Genomic DNA, 19,444 nt, shown 5'->3' with positions numbered 1-19,444 from the left:
AGGCTGAAGGGCCCCGGGTTCGATTCCGGCCAAGGGCATGTACCTTGGCTGCGGGCACATCCCCAGTGGGGGGTGTGCAGGAGGCAGCTGATCGATGTTTCTCTCTCATCGATGTTTCTGACTCTCTATCCCTCTCCCTTCCTCTCTGTGAAAAATCAATACAATATATTAAAAATAAAAATAAAAAAGTAAAAATGCATCCCTTTGGCCCTCGCTGGTTTGGCTCCATGGATGGAGCGTCGGCCTGCGGACTGAAGGGTCCCGGGTTCGATTCCGGCCAAGGGCACGTGCCCGGGTTGTGGGCTGGATTCCCAGGGGGAGGTGCGCAGGAGGCAGCCGATCCGTGATTCTCTCTCAGCATTGATTGTTTCTATCTCTCTCTCTCTCTACGTCTTCTCCCTTCCTCTCTGAAGTCAATAAAATATATATATATGTATGTATATGTACATATGTCTATATGTACACACACACACACACACACACATATATATTTTAAATGCATACCCTGAGAATTAAAACAATCTCCTGCAAGACTCCTCTCAGCATTTCGGCTAAACGTCGGGCGACATGGGTCTGCGTTTTGTTTCCCTAATGGCTCCGTGGCTAAGGGGGGCTCTGTCGTACCCCCACATCGGAGTTGCCGACAAAGGTGTTCTGTTCTCTCGCCTCCTGCCCGTTCTGCTCAGCCCCATCCCAACCCGCAGCTCGAGGGGGGCGGTCACCGAGGCCGTGGGCAATTTTAGGTTCTAATCATTCCAGGTGAGCGCGGGACGGAGGCTGGGGCCTGCCTGCGATTGTTCGTCCCCCAAAGCCGATTCCCCGGGGGAGGGCCGGGTCGGAGGTCGCAAACCCAATTTGCAAAACTGTCCGGCGCCGGATGCGACACGCTTCCCTGGAAGGGATGAGATCATTGCAGTCGCGCGCGGGTGAGCCCATTCAAGCTGAGGGCGCCCGGGACCCCGGTAAATACCACGGGCAGAAAAGGATGCCCATCATCAGGGACTCATTTTGGTTTTTTTGAAGGATTAGGTCCGAAATGCAGGTGGCAGGTAATTTTTTATGGCAACGGAGTAAAGATGGGGCTGATGATAAAGTTTTCAGTCTCAAAATGACGTGTGGTCAATCCATATTGACATCCTATGGAATAAAAGCCTAACATGCTAAGTGTCCTGTCGGCCGGTCAACCAATCAAAGCGTAATATGCTAATGATATGGTGAGACTGCTCAACCGGGCACTATGATATGCACTGACCACCAGGGGGCAGTCGACCAGTTGCCATGACGTGGACTGTCCACCGGGGGGCAGTTGACCAGTTGCTATGACGTGGACTGACCACCAGGGGACAGTCGTCCAGGAGCTATGACATGGATTGACCACCAGGGGCCAGTCACCGGTTTACCAGTCGCTATGATGTGCACTGACCACCAGGGGGCAGACACTCAACCATTTGACCTGTCGCTATGACATGCACTGACCACCAGGGGGCAGACACTCAACCATTTGACCTGTCGCTATGACATGCACCGACCACCAGGAGACAGATGCTCCGACTGGTAAGTTAGCTTGCTCCTGGGGTCGGGCCGGTCAGGACTGAGCCAGACAGGCTGGACACACCCTGGAGCCCTCCCTCTCCCTTCCTCTCTGAAATCAATAAAAATATATTTTTTTAAAAATAAATGAATTAAAACTAAAATAGCCCAGCCTGCTCGTGAATGTCAGGAGGACGGCGAATGAGGGTCTGTGTGCACCATCTGCCCCTCTACTAATGCGCGATGCCAACTCTGTGTTCGTCGATAAACGTGAGATGTTGATTCCAAAGAACTGAGTTCGTGTTTTCTCCGAATCACATCCGACCCCAGGAGCAAGCTAACTGACCAGTCGGAGTGTCTGCCTCCTGGTGGTCAGTGCACGTCACAGCGACTGGTCAGCCAGTCGACTGTCTGCCCCCTGGTGGTCAGTGCACATCACAGCAACTGGTCAACCAGTCGACTGCCCCCTGGTGGTCAGTGCACGTCACATCGACTGGCCGACCAGTCATCTGCCTCCTGGTGGTCAGTGCCCATCATACGACTGGTCAGCCAGTCGACTGCCCCCTGGTGGTCAGTGCACGTCATAGCAAGCGGTTGAGCGGCCTTAGCATATCATTATTAGGGCAAAATGGTGGGTTCCGGGTTCGACAGGGGTTGCGGCCGAGGCCCCTCGCACTTTCCTGCAGCCTGAGGGGTGTCGCCATATGTCAGGGACAGGTGTGTGCGTCCGGTCCCCGGGACAAACAAGTGCCCATCGATTTTGTGCAAAAACGGGCTGGCATATAGATTCCATTTGCTCACTGTCCTCTACCAAGGCCCTGTTTTACCGTAAGAAAATAGTGTGTCACCAAAACAAGACGAATTGAGCCGGAACCTCGTTCTATGGATTTGCTGAGGTTTTGACTTGAAAATCTTGTAAAGTTCGGTGTGGGGTGTGGGAGGGGGATTCCGGGCCCCCAACATTGTCCGTTAGATGCGGATGTTTAGAATGAAACCTCACCCCGGACGGCAAGACTCAGTGGCTGAGCGTCAACCTAGGAACCAGGAGTTCGGGGTTCGAATCCCGGTCAGGGCACAGGCCCGGGTTGCGGGCTGGATCCCCAGTAGGGGGCGTGCAGGAGGCAGCCGGTCCATGATTCTATCTCATCATGGATGTTTCTATCTCTCTCTCCTTCTCCCTTCTTCTCTGAAATCAATAAAAGTATATATATTTTTTTATAAAAAAGAAAGAAAGAAAAGGCAGGACACACCTTAGGTTTCCGTCCTTCGAGCTTTAAACAGGAGGAAGTGGGGGTTACTTCACCTGACACCAGCCCATCCTCGCTGGGACCCTGAGTTTTGGGGATCTTTGTCGCATACAAAACTGCCTGTGGGAGGCCTCAGTGGGGGTTCAGTGGGGGCGCAGGGCTTCCTCCCAGGTTTTTATATTTTAAAAAAACTGATTTCAGAGAAGAAGGGAGAAGGAGAGAGAGAAACGTCAGTGATGAGAGAGAATCATGGATCGGCTGCCTCCCGCATGCCCCCTACTGGGGAACAAGCCCACAACCCAGGCGTGTGCCCTTGGCCGGAATCGAACCCGGGACCCTTCAGTCCACAGGCTGACGCTCTATCCACTGAGCCAAGCCGGCCAGGGCTGAAATCCATTTTTTTTTTTAATGTCACCATAGATTTCCAATGACAAAACCCAGCAATGTGTCCTCCCCTCTCATCTTCTGTGACGGCGGTGATTGCGTGAAGACTGAGGGGCTGGCGTCGCCACCCCAAGTCCTGATGGGAGAGGCGGCCGCAGCCTTTGCAAATAATTGCCTGTGACGCGCACGGCCGTGGCTTACGGACCGCACGCGAGCCTCCTCCGTCTGAGTAATGAGCGCGTATCGATTAGCCGTTGGAGGCTGCAGGCTGAGCCTGGCCCTGCGGAAACAAATATTTCCCCTGTTCTCCCGCACGTAAATAATTAACGTGGAAAAGACGCCCTCCATTTGTCTCGCGCTCACGGGAAGAGAAGTGCCCTGTAAGCTCCTCGATCCGGTTTTCCCATTGTAATAAAACTAGAGGCCCGGTGCGCGAAATCGCACGTGGTAGCCCCGCCCACCCGCCCTCATGGGGACCGGTCGTGTGGTCGTCATGGTCGCCGCCGACACTGGCTTTTTATAGAAATAGATAGTTTAAATCAGGAGCAATCGGTCCGGCCAGCGCGGCTCAGTGGTTGAGCGTCCACCTATGAACCAGGAGGTCACGGTTCGATTCCCGGTCCAGGGCACATGCCCGGGTGCGGCCTCGACCCCCCGTAGGGGCCGTGCAGGAGGCAGCCGGTCCATGATTCTCTCTCCTCATGGATGTTTCGTTCTCTCTCTCCCTTCCTCCCTGAAATCAATAAACATATTTTTTTTTAAAATAAATAAACACCGGGAGCCATCGGATCTGCCGCGTTGCGATGCCGTGATGAACACCCAGGTTTAAACGCAAGGGCCTCTGGAACTCTCCCAATCAGATGCTGAACACAGCTCCAGCAAAATGCATTTCCGGGTTATACCTGAACGTCCAGGTCCGAAGGGCGGGTCCGCTGAGCTGCACGCGCTTTCCACGCAGCCAGCACTTGGCGTCCGAACCGTCAGAAGGAAGGAATGAGTGAGAGCTGTGTCTATGTCCGTGTGTCTTTCTCAGTGTGACTGTAACTCAGGCGTTGAGACCCGGGTATCAGAAAGTGGAATTCCCAGGTGTCACCACCTCCCCAGGCATTTTTTGTTTAATTATTTAAATTATTTATTCGTCGATTTATTTGCTAAAGGCCCGGTGCACAAATTCGTGCACCAGTGGGGTCCCTTGGCCTGGCCTGCAGGATCGGGCTGAAACCGGCTCTCTGACATCCCACGAGGGGTCCCGGATGGCGAGAGGGCGCAGGCCAGGCTGAGGGACCCCATGGATGCACGATCGGGGCCGGGAGGGACACGGGAGGTTGGCCAGCCGGAGAGGGACCGCAGGAGGGCTCCAGGGTGGGTCCAGCCCGTCTTGCTCAGGCCCGAACGGCCGGACCCCAGCAGCAAGCTAGCCTACTGGTTGGAGTATCTAGCCCCCTGGTGGTCAGTGCACGTCATAGCGACTGGTCGACCAGTCAACTGTCTGCCCCCTGGTGGTCAGTGCACGTCATAGCGACTGGTCGACCAGTCAACTGTCTGCCCCCTGGTGGTCAGTGCACGTCATAGCGACTGGTCGACAGGTCAACTGTCTGCCCCCTGGTGGTCAGTGCATGTCATAGCCAGCGGTTGAGCGGCCTTAGCATATCATTAGCATATGACGCTCTGATTGGTTGAACCGCTGACCGGACTTTTAGCATATTAGGCTTTTATTGTGTAGGATTAATTTCAGAGAGAATGGAGGGGGGAGAGAGAGGTAGAAGCATCAGTGATGGGAGAGAATCATGGACCGGCCGCCTCCTGCACGCCCCCGACTGGGGATCCAACCCGCAACCCGGGCCTGTGCCCCGACCGGGAATCGAACCCTGACCTCCTGGTTCCTCGGTGGATGCTCAACCCCTGAGCCACCAGGCCGGGCTGCACGCAATAACATATATGTGATGTGTGACAGCCAGCCCTGAAGTAGGCAGGGGGGAGGAGGAAGTGTGCCTATGTTTTTTTCCCACTTTGTATTTGGCAGCCGATAAATATCTGATTAATCCGGACCGAGCAGCCGTGGCTGAGCATCCCATGTAGTTGGGGGCCCGGCGCCCTCTCTCCTTATCTGCTCGCGTTCCGAGGCAATTACCGCGACTCCCTTATCGGCTTAACTCGATCGAACCTGCATTTCTTGTTCTGTTAGAACACAGATCCGAAGCGAGGAGGGAAGGAGAGAGCTTATCGCTTCCGCCGACGCCTATTACTTCTGCGAGGATGAGGGGGCCTCCCGCTGCGCCCGTTTCAATGCCAAACGCGCCAGGAAGCCGATTTTCATGACCTCTGTTTGGGGGGCGGGGGTGCTAAGGACCCCAGCCTTCCCCGTGGGCCTGAAGGAAGGTGCTGATGTGAGTGCTCTGGGAGGCGAGAGAGGGTCCGCGTAAGGGGCTCTGTGGGTACATGTCGCAACATTATCGTTGATCGGGTTCACAGCGCGGAGTGTTCCGGAAAAATCTCCTTCCGGTGGGATTGGCCGATAGGGAATTTTTTTCTTCAACCGGGAGCTCGGCATCTTACCTTCTCTGAACCCAATGCCCACGGCTGAGAATATATTCACCTTGTTCCTGCCCCGTGAGCGTGCACTCTGGGCGTGTTCAATGGAAGAAGCAGATCCCTGGGGGAGAGGGAACACGAATGAAAACGTGTGTGAATATCTATACTTCTATACTAATAAAAGGGTGATATGCTAATTAGACCAGGAGACCTTCTGGACGTCCTTCCGGACAAAGCCATGGTGGCAGGGCCGAGGCAGAGGCGGTTAGGGGTGATCAGGCCATGAGGTGAGGGCAGTTGGGGGCGATCAGGCTGGCAGGGGGGACAGTGGGGGGCGATCAGGCCGGCAGGGGTGGGCAGTTGGGGGCGATCAGGCAGGCAGGCAGGTGGGCGGTTAGGAGCCAGCGGTCCCAGATTTCAAGAGAGATGTCTGACCGGCAGTCAGACATCCCCCAAGAGGCCCCAGATTGGAGAGGGTGCAGGCCGGGCTGAGGGGCACCCTCCCCTGTGCACGAATTGTGTGCACCAGGCCACTAGTCTATATGTATGAAAGCCCAATGACCAGAACGGCGGAACAACCACAACAACCAGTCGCTATGACGGGCACTGCGGCGGACAACCAGCCCATTCTGGGCAGCGATTGGCCCCCCTCCAACCTCCCACAGCCCCTCTCTCTGGCTGGCCCTGCCCCCAATGGGCACCCCCCCAACCCCAATCGGGGGCGGGGCAGGCCAGCCAACTGCCTGCGCCCCTTCCCCTCTGCCTGCCGCCCCCCATATACGCCCAAATCGAGGGCCAGCCTGCCAACCTCCCATCGTCCCTTCCCCCGGCCGGCCGGCCCCCGGTCAGCCTCGATCACAGTCCAAGCTGAGGGACCCCACCTGTGCACGAATTCGTGCACCAGGCCTCTAGTTTCCTGATCAAAGTAGAAAACATGTCACACAAGACGAATTTCATGCACTGGGCGTCTAGTCGATAGATAGACAGACTGGCTGCTGTGTGAGGGACACGGCTTGGTGAGAACTGGACAGCTGGCTTGCAAAGGGCCCTTCTGCAAGCAGATGCAAACCGAGCTCCATTCCCCGGGAGCTAAAGCCGACAGCCCGGCTCTACAGCCAGGCCACGCGGGGAAATCGATGCTCGTACCCCGCGAGTCCATCGGCGACCGGAAGAGAAATCCCTTACCCAGGGCGCTGTCGGGGGGGGGGGGCGGGGGGGGAGAGCTGTGTTCTCTGCTGAGCTTTGCAAACACTCGATCATGTCTACTGCCATCTCTGCCCGGCGATGCTATTGTGAAATTGCAGGAAGACTTATTCTGATGCAAGAAATCCACAGGCATAATCCTCTCCCGCTGATCAGAGAAACGACGGCCCGAAACTCTCCCTTAAAACAGCCAGTCGGGCCCCGGCCGGTGTGGCTCAGTGGATAGAGCGCCGGCTAGACGCCCGCCCATCGCCAGCGTTTACAGTCTGGGGAGCGGAATCAGGGAGAAGATACCGCCTTCCGATCAGGGCAACGCGACAGATAAATAATGTATTTGACAATCAGTAGCGTGGCTTTTTTCTTCTTCTTTTTATTGGAGAAAGCTCCCGCACAGAAAAGCACTTTACGAGGGAAAAAAAACGTGTCTGTTTAAAAGGCACGGCGGGGGCTGGGGGGATTTTTCCATTTAAAAGCTGTTGATCCGTGGGACGGGGCCCCGAATGTGCGGGCAGCGTTTGCCAAGCTGGCCCCGTTTTTCCTCTCGTGGATTTAACGTGCGCGCGATAAATATTTGATGTGCAATTAGTGGGCGATGATTGTGGCCGGGATGGAAGCCCTCCAAGCCAGCAGCTGCTCCGGCTCCTCAAATGCACGAAACACGAAAAGGGAGGCGCAGAGGGACCCACACTCCGGCGTTTTTCAGAGGCTCCGTCTGGGAGGGAGGTGGCTGCCCGCTTGGGAGTTTGCTGATGGTTCGCCCCAGCGTGGCGGCCGGAGGGCCACGCGGCAGCCAGACGCCCATCCACCGGGTTTTCGCCGAAATGTCTGCCAAAGGGTCAAGAACATCCTTGCCCAGGAAGATGGCATATTGGGGATAGATTTTTTTTAAGTTTTTTTTATTGATTTCAGAGAGGAAGGAAGAGGGAGAGAGAGGAGAGAAACATCGATGATGAGAGAGAATCACGGACCGGCCGCCTCCTGCACGCCCCCGACTGGGGATCGAGCCCGCAACCCGGGCCTGTGCCTCTTGACCAGGAAAAGAACCCGGGACCCTTCGGTCCGCAGGCTGACGCTCTATCCCCTGAGCCACACTGGCCAGGGCCAGACTGTTCATTCTTTTGTATCTCAGCCTCCACAGGGGACCACGCACAAAGCACAAGTATAGGACGAAACGAAGGAAGGAGTGAAGGCGCCATTCGCACTCACCATTCTGTCTGCAAGGCAGTGGCTGCCATGGTAACATGGGCGGAGCCTCCCAGGCTGGGGGGGGTGGCGGGGGAGGGTGACGCTCCCTCCCCTGGGGCCTGGGTGGCTCAGGGATGTGGTCAGGGCAGCGGTGACCTTGTGTGTCCCCAGCCGGGGAAGGTCAAGGTCATGCCGCCTATTGCAAGCCAGTTTCGGCCGGCCCACAACCCAGGGGGACCCCAGGGGCTGACCGAGGTCATCCCCAGACACGTGGGGGTCACACTGCAAGTGGCTGAGCCCCCGCTATGTGCCGTGCAACCCCGCGGTCTCCCTAGCGCTGCCTGGAACAGACATGAGCTGTGCCCACCTAGGAACCAGGAGGTCACAGGTTTGATTCCGGGTCAGGGCACATCCCCGGGTTGCAGGCTCGATCCCCAGTAGGGGGCGTGCGGGAGGCAGCCCATCTGTGAGTCTCTCTGATCGTGGATGTTTCTCTCTCCTCCTCCCTTCCTCTCTGAAGTCAGTCCTATATAATAAAAGCCTAATATGCTAAGTGTCTGGTTGACCAGTCGGCCGCTCAACCAATCAAAGCGTCATATGCTAATGACTTGCTAAGGCCGCTCAACTGCTCGCTATGACGTGCACTGACCACCAGGGGGCAGACAGTCAACTGGTCGACCAGTCGCTATGACGTGCACTGACCACCAGGGCCAGACTGTCAACTGGTCAACGTGTCGCTATGACGTGCACTGACCACCAGGGGGCAGACAACCGGTCGACCAGTCGCTATGACGTGCACTGACCACCAGGGGGCAGACAACCGGTCAACCAGTCGCTATGACGTGCACTGACCACCAGGGGGCAGACAGTCAACTGGTCGACCAGTCGCTATGACGTGCACTGACCACCAGGGGGCAGACAGTAGACTGGTCGACCAGTCACTATGACATGCACTGACCACCAGGGGGCAGACAGTCAACTGGTCGACCAGTCGCTATGATGTGCACTGACCACCAGGGGGCAGACAGTCAATAGGTCGACCAGTCGCTATGACGTGCACTGACCACCAGGGGTCAGACACTCTGACCAGTAGGTGAGCTTGCTGCTGGGGTCTGGCCGATGGGGACTGAGCGAGACGGGCCGGACATTCCCTGGAGCCCTTCTGCAGTCCCTCCCCGGCTGGCCAACCTCCCATGTCTCTCCCCCACCCCGAGGGACCCCACTGGTGCACGAATTTGTGCACCGGGCCTCTAGTGGATAGATAATCCCGTTACCCGGGAGGTCCTTGCGAAGTGGCCGGTACGCTGAGCCCTGGGGATGAAAGGCTGTGGCCGGGCCAACCCCAGAGGGAGAGGGGGAGGCTGGGAAATGCCAAGTTCAGCTCCGCTGCTGCGGGGAATCATATACACGTAGGATGTTGCACGTTATGAAGCTGTGACCGACGTTTGTCTGGAATCCATAGGAGTAGATTCCTTCATACGGTGGATACGATAATTCGCTTAAAAACCCGCCACTCGCGTCAATACACCGTCAGCCCCTTGCGGGCACAGCACCGAAACGTTTTCCCCTGATTGCAAACCTGAGTACCCTCACGACGCGGCAGAAAGGTCGCCGACCCCTGTGCTTAGCGGTACGGTCTCCGGAATCCAACCAAACGCAATAAAATCTCACGAACGAGGGAATTAATTCCTATGAACTCTCTATCTGCGTGTCTCGTCTGGGGCTCATTCTGAATGGAATTAAAGTGTGAGAGCCGGGAGCAGAGCAGGACACAGGATACGCCCCTGCGCGCGTGATGGCTGTTTCCCGGCCCTTCTCCCCAGAGGAGGGCGCGGACGAGTTAATGAAATCGGCTTTTATTACCGATTCGCGGCCTTCAACGTGAGGAGGCCCCTCTGGACGTTCATGAATTTACATGGAGGGTAAAGAAGGAATTTTTTTTAATGTGTTTTTATTGATTTCAGAGAGGAAGGGAGAGAGAGAGAGAGAGAGAGAGAAACACCCATGATGAGAGAGAATCGTGGCCGGCCGCCTCCTGCAAGCCCCCTATTGGGGATCGAGCCCACAACCCGGGCACGTGCCCATGACTGGGAATCGAACCCAGGACCCTGCAGTCCGCAGGCCGACGCTCTATCCACTGAGCCACACCGGCCAGGGCACCTCACTATTTCTCAGTGCGTGAAACTGTCGTAGCGGGTTTCATCTTGTCTAGCCGAACGAGAACTCTGTGTAGGTTCGAGGACCTGAATCCTCCGTGGACCGTGTGGGAAATGAATCCTCTAACCCAGTGGTTCTCCACCTTTTCTTGGCTACGCCCCACCTAAGCATCTCTAAAATCCGGATGCCCCCCCGTGACAGAGAATTCTTATTCTTCATAAAGCGAACTCCTATTCACGTGGAGGAACCCTAAAAGGCCATGAACTTGGTCTACACAAGTTTCCAAAGAACACGGCATCCATGGAGGAGAAAAATAAAATTACACAAGGATCGTGGAAGTACCGAGGACGAAATCGCTAAGAAATCGTTAAAAATAATAACAAGAATAATAATATGAAATGACTAGAGGCCCAGTGCACAAATTCGTGCACAGGTGGGGTCCATCGGCCTGACCGGTGATCGGCGCCAATGGGGACAAGCCAGCTGGGCAGGGGAGGTCGAGGGGGGGGGGCCACAGGATGTTGGCCAGCCACGGAAGGTTGGCTGTGGGACGCATTGACCACCAGGGGCCAGCGCCTGCATTGAGCGTCCGCCCCCTGGTGGTCAGTGCGTGTCATAGCGACCTTGTTCAGTCAACAGGTTGTCACAGTCACGTAGGCTTTTGTATATATAGATGTGGAAAAATGGCCCATAAAGTTTCAAAACATAGAGGCCTGAAATGCATAAATACGTCACAAAATACATATTCATCTACCGTACAAGAGGCCTCTAGAACCACAAAAAATGCAAAAAAAAAAAAATTCACTGTGAATATCTCATTCTTGAAAGGCCCCCTTAGAAACAGGAGGCAACTGATTGATGTTTCTCTCTCATCCATGTTTCTGACTCTCTATCCCTCTCCCTTCCTCTCTGTAAAAAATCAATAAAATATATATCTTTTTAATAAAAAGGAGAAGAATGACCGTTGTGTTCTCAGCTCCCAGGACAGACGCCCGGTGTAACTGGTGTCTGTTAACCGACGCCAGGGGCCACGCCATTCGTGTCCACGACCATGTCCACGTTTTCGTGGCTCCCGTGGCCTGATTCTGTCAGCGGTGGGAGAACGTGTCGGCGTTTCCCCAGCCTGAACCTCTGCATCTCGAGACACGTCTCGCGAACACCTTTCAAGTGTCTGCGATGCTCTGTCAGCCGCCTCATGCATATGCAGGACGCTGACATTTCGTCTTAATTGATGAGTGTTTTGAAAGCGCCTCCTTGACACCTCTGAGGATCAGGTGTTTGAGCAAATCAAACGCTGGTCCCTCCAAAGGTCACTTGTTCTGTGTTGTTGTTTTAACGTCTCTTGGTGCCTCTGAGTCGGGGAAAGACGTGGAACATTCGCTTTCATGTAGATTTTGAAAAGGAGAAAATAGCCCAGGAATAGCTGGAAATCCAAATAGAACCCCAAATAGAACCATGAAAGGAAGTGGTAAGGTGGTTCGGCCCAAATGAGAGAGAGAGAGAGAGAGAGAGAGAGAGAGAGAGAGAGAGAGATCCATGATGAGAGAGAACCATGGATCGGCTGCCTCCTGCACGCCCCCTACTGGGGATCTAACCTGCAACCCGGGCATGTGCCCTTGACTGGAATCGAACCCGGGACCCTTCAGTCCGCAGGCCGACACTCTATCCATTGAGCCACACCAGCCAGGGCTCTTTTTAAAAAATATATATTTGTATTAATTTCAGAGAGAGGAAGGGAGAGGGAAAGAGAGGAACGTCCATGAGGAGAGAGAATCATGGACCGGCTGCCTCCTGCACGCCCCCCACTGGGGATGGAGCCCACAACCCGGGCCTGTGCCCCGACCGGGAATCGAACCCTGACCTCCTGGTTCGTAGGCTGACGTTCAACCACTGAGCCTCACCTGCTGCTGGGCCGGTCGCCCATCTTCACAGGGAAACGTTGTTTTCGTTCTGCAAGCTGGAGGCCCCGGAGCTTGGCTGGAAATGGCTGGCGTTCTCCTCCCCGTTCACGATCGTCGCTGGCTGCGAGGCAGGTCTCGCTGGGCGGACGCCGCGGCTGAGGGGCCCTTCACCACTTGGCTGTTCTGTGCTCGTTTCCCCTTAGTTAGTAGTCAGGGGAGGAGGCCGCGTCGGCAGGTGGCAGCGAGCCTCCCGATAATGACTTCCTTTCGGCTTCACTGAATTTCCTCCTGGAGTCGATAATTTCATTATTCGGCGGGGGGGGGGCGGGGGGGGGGGCTCTGCAAGGCTCGCCGTGCGTGTGAGTCTGTGTGTGTGCATGTGTGTGAGTGTGCGTGTGTGTGTGTGTTCAGTCTTCTTTAAAACGCCAGTTCCTGCCCGGCCAGTGTGGCTCAGTGGTTGAGGGTCGACCTATGAACCAGGAGGTCAGGGTTCGATTCTTAGTTGGGGCACATGCCCGGTTTGTGGGCTCCATTCCCAGTAGGGGGCGTGCAGGAGGCAGCCGATCCATGATTCTCTCTCATCATTGACTAGAGGCCTGGTGCACGAAATTCGTGCACTCTGGAGGGTCCCTCAGCCTGGATTCTGAGAGGGCGCAGGCCAGGCGTAGGGACCCCAGCGGTGCACGATCGGGCCCAGGGAGGGAGGCGGGAGGTTGGCCAGAAAGGGAGGGAGCGAGGGAGGGCACCAGGGCATGTCCAGCCCGTCTCACTCAGCACCAAACAACCGAACCCCAGCAGCAAGCTAAGCTACCGGTTGGAGTGTCTGCCCCCTCGTGGTCAGTGCACATCATAGCAACTGGTTGAATGGTCGACCGTCTGCCCCTGGTGGTCAGTGCATGTCATAGCAACTGGTCAACTAGTCGACCGTCTGCTCCCTGGTGGTCAGGGCACGTCATAGCGAGGGGTTGAGCAGCCTTAGCATATCATTAGCATATTACCCTTTGGTTGGTTGAATGGCCAACCCGATGACCGGACACTTAGCATATTAGGCTTTTATGATATAGGATGTTTCTCTCTCTCCCCACACCCCTTCCTCTGTGAAATAAATAAAAACATACTTTTTTTAAAAATGCCAGTTCCTGTCAAAACTATTGATATAGTTTTAAAACAGTATAAGTCTCCATGGTGTTTCCTAGCAGCATGCCATCCTGCCTACATTATGGGAGATCATTAGTTAGACCCGGAATTTTGACAAATGAGCCTGGCAAACCCATTGATTCCCCCCCCCCCACTGCATTGTGGGAAAAGTCTTTAACGACCGCAAGGCCGCTGAGCTCCAAAGCGGGGTGCTTTGCAGCCGAGACGAGCCCTGCTGTTTCCTTGCCTGTGCGTGAGCTCAGATTTAATGCACATCGCACACCTCGGGCGGCTACAGGGAGTAAACAAACACCAGGGTGCTTGCACGGGGACGTTACCCACCACGTAGGGCTAATGCCCAGCTGACAGTAATGAGAGAAGATGCACAGAGAGTATGGAATCTCAACGTGCAAAATGCAACCGTTTATTTATTTTATATATTTTTCCTGGGCTCAGAGAGGAAGGGAGAGAGAGAGAGAAACATCAATGATGAGAATCATGGATCAGCTGCCTCCTGCACGCCCCCTGCTGGGGATCGAGCCCGCAACCCAGGCACGTGCCTTGACCGGGACTCGAACCCTGACCTCCTGTGCACGCGTATATCTTTTTCCAAAAAAAAAAAAGAATTGTGCAAGCTCACAAAAACCTCTTCTGTGGCAAACTGTCTGAGACGAAAAGGAACGTTGAGCCTGTTTTTTTTTTTCGGTTCCGTTCTTCTCCGAGCCTTCCGACTGCAAGGTGACTTCAAGGGCGAAATCTACGGAGTGAATTGATTTCTGCAAAAGGAGAGAAGGTGATGGGCATCGTGGTCCCCAGAGGGCCACACGGAATTTTCCATGGAAACAACTAAAAAGGCACAGATGGCGGGTTAGGGGAACAGGACACCCGGTCTGCTCAGGTGGGAGTCCCTGATAGGAAGACGGGCCTGCCTGAAAGTGGCAAAGTGCCCAGCTGGTGTGGCTCAGTGGTTGAGCGCCGGCCTATGACCCAGGAGGTCAGGGTTCGATTCCCGCTCAGGGCACATGCCAGTGTTGCTGGCTAGGTCCCCAGTAGGGGGCGATCCATGATTCTCTCTCATCATTGATGTTTCCCTCCCTCCCTCCCTCCCTCTCACAATTAAAGTATATCACACAAAAAAAGCAGGAGAAATGTCTTATGCGTGTGTGTCTGTGATAGCAAGTAAATATAGAAATATTTATCCTCTATAATAAAAGCCTAATACGCTTAGTGTCCGGTCGTCCATTCAACCAATCAAAGCGTAATATGCTAATGATATGCTAAGGCTGCTCAACCACTCGCTATGACCTGCACTGACCACCAGGGGGCAGTCGAATGGTCAACCAGTCGCTATGATGTGCACTGACCACCAGGGGGAAGACTGTCAACCAGTCACTATGATGTGCACTGACCACCAGGGAGCACAGTCGACCAGTCGCTATGATGTGCACTGACCACCAGGGAGCACAGTCGACCAGTCGCTATGATGTGCACTGACCACCAGGGGGCAGACACTCCAAACAGTAGCTTAGCTTGCTGCTGGGCTCCAGCCGATCGGGACTGAGCTAGATGGGCCGGACACGCCCTGGAGCCCTCCCACGGTCCCTCCCCAGCCCCGATCGTGCACCAATAGGGTCCCTCGGCCTGGCCTGCACCCTCTCACAATCCAGGACCCCTCGGGGGATGTCGGAGAGCCGGTTCCGGCCCGATCCCACAGGCCAGGCCGAGGGTACCCACTGGTGCACGAATTTGTGCACCGGGCCTCTAGCAAATTATAATGGGAGTGTTCGCTCAGGGCTCTAGACCTCAGCCCTGCAGACGCTGGGTCAGGATGACGCTGTGGACCTGCCCTGGGCACTGTGGGGTGTGGAGCAGCTCAAAGTAGCTCCCCGTCCCGTGTGGCAACAACAACTGCAGACATTGGCAATGACCCGACAGGACAACAGGGAGACAGGGAGATTTGTTCTCTCTCTCTCTCTCTCTCTCTCTCTCTCTCTCTCTCTCTAATCATCTGAGAGTTTCCTATGCTACCCGCACAGACAGTGTGAGCCCTGGGGAGGGGGAGCACAGATCCTGCCCATCTTGGTGAGTGTACCCACAGCCCGGCGCTGTTAATAGACGCCTCTGGAATAAATGAATAGCGATAGAATGAAAATGAGCCTGCCCAGGCTGCGAGTGGATAAAAGACGATCTGATTTCATGGCTAATGTATTTAAATCTATGTGGGCTCCTCTCAAGCTCTGCGTTCAAAGGCATTTCACTGACCTTGGGAGGGAGAATTTCACACGTGAAATCTCTCGGTTTTGCCGTCTCTCCTTCCCTAATTGGGTCAAAAACTTAAGGAATAACCACGGCGTGCAAGGTCGTATGGAAATACGAACTGCGTGAGAGCTCGGCCGGCGTGGCTCCGTGGCTGAGCGTTGAATTAGGAACCAGGTGGTCACAGTTCCGTTTCTGGTCAAGGGCACATGCTCTGAAATCCATAGAAATATATTTAAAGAAATAAAACGATGATAGGATATCACCTTCGTGTGCAGTTATCTTTAAAACGTGCAGCCCTGGCCGGTGTGGCTCAGTGGATAGAGCATCGGCCTGCAGACTGAAGGGTCCCGGGTTCGATTCCCAGTCAAGGGCACATGCCTGGGTTGCGGTCTCGATCCCCAGTTGGGGGCGTGCAGGAGGCAGCCGATCAGTGATTCTCTCTCATCATGGATGTTTCCATCTCCCTCTCCCTTTCTCTCTGAAATCCATAAAAAAAAAAATTTTAATGTGTCATTATCAACACTCATCCTAAGTTAATTTGCTTTTTTTATTCTTTTTTAAAAATATATTTTATTGATTTTTTACAGGGAGAGGGATCGTGAGTTAGAAACATCGATGAGAGAGAAACATCCACCAGCTGCCTTCTGCACGCCCCCTACTGGGGATGTGCCCGCAACCAAGGTACATGCCCTTGGCCGGAATCGAACCCGGGACCCTTAAGTCTGCAGGCCAACGCTCTATCCACTGAGCCACACCAGTCAGGGCTGCTTTTCTTATTCTTAAAAAAAATAATAAATGTCCCCCTTAGCCGGTTTGGCTCAGTGGATAGAACGTCGGCCTGTGGACTGAAGGGTCCCGGGTTCGAGTCCGGTTAAGGGCATCTACCTGGGTTGCAGGCCTTGGGGTGCAGGAGGCAACCGAGGGATGTGTCTCTCTCACATCGACGTTATGTCTCCCTGTCTCTCCCCCTCCCTTCCACTTGCAAAAAAAAAAAAAAATCCCCGGGTGAGGATTAACAAAAAATAAAAAAAAAATCGATGGAAAAAAAATATCCCAGAGTCCGACCCCCAGCTCACCGCCGGTCGCAGGCGGCCCACGACCCAGCCGAGCCCAACGAGGACTTTTCTGACGCAGTTTTCTCCTGAAAACATCGATTACACAAACAAACAAATAAGATCAACTGAACAGAGGTAAACGAAACCTTCACGCCTCCCCAGGCCCCGCGGCCAATGACGGGGTAAAATATGCGCCCTCCCCGGGCAGCCCACCTGCCGGGCCATCTGGACCGAGGCTGCTGGGCAGACAGGTGAGAGCTAATGAGGTCCCTGGCGCAGCTGCGTCCAGATGTGCCTGGTGGTCCCCGGACGCTGCAGCCAGATGGCTCACCCCTTCCTCCCTCCTCCCCCTCCTCCTCCTCCTCTTCCCTCCCCCTCCTCCTCCTCCTCCTCCCTCCCTCCCTCCTTCTCGGGCGACAGACACCCTCCACAATTCACGGTCGGTCAGTCAGTCGTCACCAGGATCTCTCGTCCCGGCTTCCCCCACGTGAGGAATGGTAGTGGCGCTGACTTTCAGAGAGGAAGGGAGAGAGAGAGAGAGAAACATTCATGATGGGAGGGAATCGCGGATCGGCTGCCCCCTGCGTGGCCCCCACACTGGGGATCGAGCCCACAACCCGGGCAGGTGCCCTTGACCGGGAGTCGAACCCGGAACCCCCTGGTTCGTCGGGGGGCGCTAACCACTGGGCAGCACTGGCCGGGCTGGCCCATCGTTATTGACTGAGATCTGAGTACAGGCCAGGGTCCGTGCTAAGAGGCTTCAGGTGCGAGAAAGGGAACAAGTTAAATGCAGGGGGTGCTTGATGGTCACAAACAAGGTTTAAAGATGGAGTTTCATAGCAGACGTAACGAATATGGCGCTAGGGTCACGGGGGGGGGGGGAGAGTTGGGCACAGCGTCTGGGCATCACCCCACAGTCATCGCCCTCCCGCCTTTAAAGAAAGGTTCCGCGTGGTCAGCATGACTCAGGGGCTGAGCATCGACCTAGGAACCAGGAGGTCAGGGTTCGGGTCAACACGGCACGATAGAGTGATCGGTGCTGCACTCGAAACGGGTTCCTCTTTATTTCTCCGCTCAGCACGAGTCTTAATTATATTTTACCTAATTCCAGGGCGGCCGACCGTCGCACAGAAAATCATTTCTGCTTGAAAAAAAAAAACCAAACTGTTTTCTGTTACCGTAGTTTTCTACGGCCGCTCTAAATAGAAATTCCTTAGCGTGTGTGCGATCCATCGGTCTAAGTCTAAAACGGGGACAGTCACCCCCCATTAACACCCTTCATCGGCCCTGGCCGGTGTGGCTCAGTGGATAGAGCGTCGGCCTGCGGATGGAAGGGTCCCGGGTTCGATTCCAGTCGAGGGCTGTGTTTTGTGTAAACTATGACCAACCTGCTATCAACGATGCATGTGTCTGCATGGACTTAGCGGCATTTAACTGCGAACACAGGAAGGGGCCTGCAACCCAGGTCCGTGCCCTCGACCGGGAATCGAACCCGGGACCCTTCGGTCCGCAGGCCGACGCTCTATCCACTGAGCCGCACCAGCTAGGGCTGGCGGAACCATTTTTATTTTTTCGCTATTGGCCCGGTGCACGGATTCGTGCACTGGTCGGGGGGAGGGGGGGCCGTGGCCTGTGGGGATCCACCCGCTGAGGGAGCGCACTGACCACCAGGGGGCAGCTCCTGCGTTGAGCGTCTGCCCCCCTGGTGGTCGGTGGGCATCATAGCGACTGGTCGACTGGTCATTCCACTGTTCAGTCACTGGGCTTTTATATATATAGATTTTTTAAAAATATATATTTTTACTGATTTCAGAGAGGAAGCAAGAGGGATTTATAGATTTTTTTATTGATGACAGAGAGGGAGAGAGAGATAGAAACATCCATGATGAGAGAGAATCATGCACCGGCTGCCTCCTGCACGCCCCCCACTGGGGTTCGAGCCCACAACCCGGGCATGTGGCCCTAACCGGGAATCGAACGGGACCCTTCCGTCCGCAGGGCGGCGCTCTATCCACTGAGCCACACCGGCCAGGGCGGGATATCTATTCTTATGGCAGATCGTGTTACAATTGTCCCCCTTGTCCCCCTGTTTGCCCCCCTCCACCCGGCCCCTGACCCCTCCCAGGCCTTTTCCGCCCGGTTGTCTGTGCCCACGGGCGATGCCTACCTGCATGTATGTTCTTTGGTGAACCTCTCGTCTCCCCGCCCCCCTCCCTCTGGGACCGGTCCATCTGTGCCATGCACTCAGGCCTCTGTTTCTAGTTTCTCCGTCCGTTTATGCTGCTCATCGACCCCACAGACGAGGGAGGTCGGGGGACCCTCGTCGTCCTCTGACTGGCTTCTCCCGGTTAGCACGATGTCCTCCGGGCCCCATTACCCGACGCAGGCGGACAGGACGCTGCGATTCTGAGCTGTGCCAGACTGCGTGCTGGAATCCTGCGGCTGCCTCTCCTGACGCAGTGGGAGCGGGGGCATGACCAGAGGGGAGGTGCGGGAGGAATGCCTGCACGTACGGATTCACAGCGGGTGGGCGGGCGCTGTGTCCCAGGGGCCGATGTGGGGCAGAGCTGATGACGTGGTGAGCGCGGCCACGTAAGCCGTGTCTCGGCAAATAGTAGCCTCGGCGATTGTGACTGATTTCCTGATCCGCGGCGGCTGCGAGGTCTGCCATCTCCGTTGTGTTTGGCTCTGGCGCAGACACGGCTGAGGCCAGGGCAGCCTCAACACCGTGACCTTCCCTGACTTCTGGCTCCTCGGCGATAAAAATGACGGACCGGAATCCTTCGTACGATTAATACTTATGCTAATAAAAGGGTAATATGTTAATTAGCCGGATAGACCGGACGTCTTCCAG

Source organism: Myotis myotis, unplaced genomic scaffold, assembly GCF_014108235.1.
Source record: "Myotis myotis isolate mMyoMyo1 unplaced genomic scaffold, mMyoMyo1.p scaffold_m19_p_51, whole genome shotgun sequence".
NCBI classification, from domain to species: Eukaryota; Metazoa; Chordata; class Mammalia; order Chiroptera; family Vespertilionidae; genus Myotis; species Myotis myotis.
This window is presented reverse-complemented; position numbering follows the sequence as displayed.